Source organism: Phoenix dactylifera, unplaced genomic scaffold (assembly GCF_009389715.1).
Source record: "Phoenix dactylifera cultivar Barhee BC4 unplaced genomic scaffold, palm_55x_up_171113_PBpolish2nd_filt_p 000160F, whole genome shotgun sequence".
NCBI classification, from domain to species: Eukaryota; Viridiplantae; Streptophyta; class Magnoliopsida; order Arecales; family Arecaceae; genus Phoenix; species Phoenix dactylifera.
In genome coordinates this window covers 378,824-380,516 of record NW_024067704.1, presented here as the reverse complement: position 1 = coordinate 380,516, position 1,693 = coordinate 378,824, and positions in this window count along the sequence as shown.

The window sequence follows — 1,693 nt, the reverse complement described above, 5'->3', positions numbered from 1 at the left end:
CAGCAACTTTTGCCCCGTTGCCAACCCTAAGGGTTATCGCACCTTCCGCCAGCCTTCTACTTTCCTTTAGACCCTGCATGGTAGTGCACAGATGAGCACTAGAACCAGAATCTATAACCCAACTAGAAGTAGAAGAAACCGTTAGATTAGTTTCAATTATGAGCAAGTCTATACCTTCTGAAGGTATGTCACCTTTCTTGTTCTTTAGGCTCTCGAGGTATGAAGGACAGTTTCTTTTCCAGTGGCCTTCGACATTGCAGTGGAAACATTTTCCTTTGTCGTTAGCCCTTTTCTTTTGAACTTCCTTCTTGGGCTTCTTGTCTTTCTTCTGCTTCTTAGCAGGCTTCTTTTTCTTCCAAGTAGACTTTCTCTTGGAACCAGAAGTCAACTCAGCAGCAAGGACATTGCCCCTTGAACCTTTCAAGGCTCCCTCAGCAGTTACCAACATGTTTATGAGTTCAGTCTTAGTGCATTCAATCTTATTCATGTGGTAGTTTACTATAAACTGACCAAATGAATCAGGAAGTGACTGTAGGATCAAATCCACTTGTAATTCCTTGTGCATGTCCATACCGAGCTTCTCAAGCTCCTCTAGGTCCTTGATCATGGTCAGACCGTGATCATGGACAGACTGCCCTTCGCGCATCTTCGCTTTGAAAAGCCTCTTGGACACTTCAAAACGAGCCGTGCGACTCTGCTCACCATACAACTCTTGCAGGTGTGCCAATATGTCCCTAGCAGTCTTTATATTTTCATGCTGGCATTGGAGTTCATTAGACATAGATGCCATCATATAGCATTTTACTCTAATGTCATCATCCAACCACTTTTTATGCATTTCACGCTGAACATCAGTAGGACGTGCTGGTAGTGTGGGGATATCTGAATCGAGTATGTAGCCTATCTTCTCACAGTCCAAAACTATTTTGAGATTTCTAAGCCAGTCTTTGTAATTGGTTCCGGTCAGTCGGTTGGTCTCAAGAATACGGGTCAAAGGGTTTGAAGCTGACATTGTATCTGCAGAGAGTAAAGATTCTAGTTAGACTTTTGTACTTGATCCTAATCTATTCTAAGGTCTTTTAGAACAAATTGTGACTCCCACTATTTTCTCGAATTCCTCACACTCCCCTGGTAGGAAAACGAAAATCCCACACGACTAGGGTTTCTAGTGGGTACTGCGGTCCCACCGATTTACATGCCACCTCACCTAACAGTTATTGGTGACACATAGATGGATGAGTGTACAACTCTTGTACAATGCTTCTCAAGCATGTTGCAGTGTAACTTGGTCTCTAAGCCATGAAGACCTCACCTAACAGTTATTGGTCCCATTTCTTAGTTAAGTCAGACCCACCGTATAACCGTAGGAATAAAGTCGTCATTGGGTCCTCACCTAACAGTTATTGGTGCCCAACCCCACCTTTACCCTACAACATCTCATGTCTATAGAGAGGTCCAGTCCCCCAATGCAACTTGACCACTGTATCCAGCCGAGACAAGTCAACATCAGAAAGGCCTTAGCAGCTCTACTACAGTGGAAGACCTATTGACTTAATATTGGTTAATCAGGTCTTAGTATTTGCAACTTGAACCTTTCATAAGAGGTAATCGAACAATTGGCCAGGTAAGCAGGTGGGAGGCTCCCCTTACTCAGAGAGTAAGGTCCTAATTAAGTAACCACCTTTCATGCTTT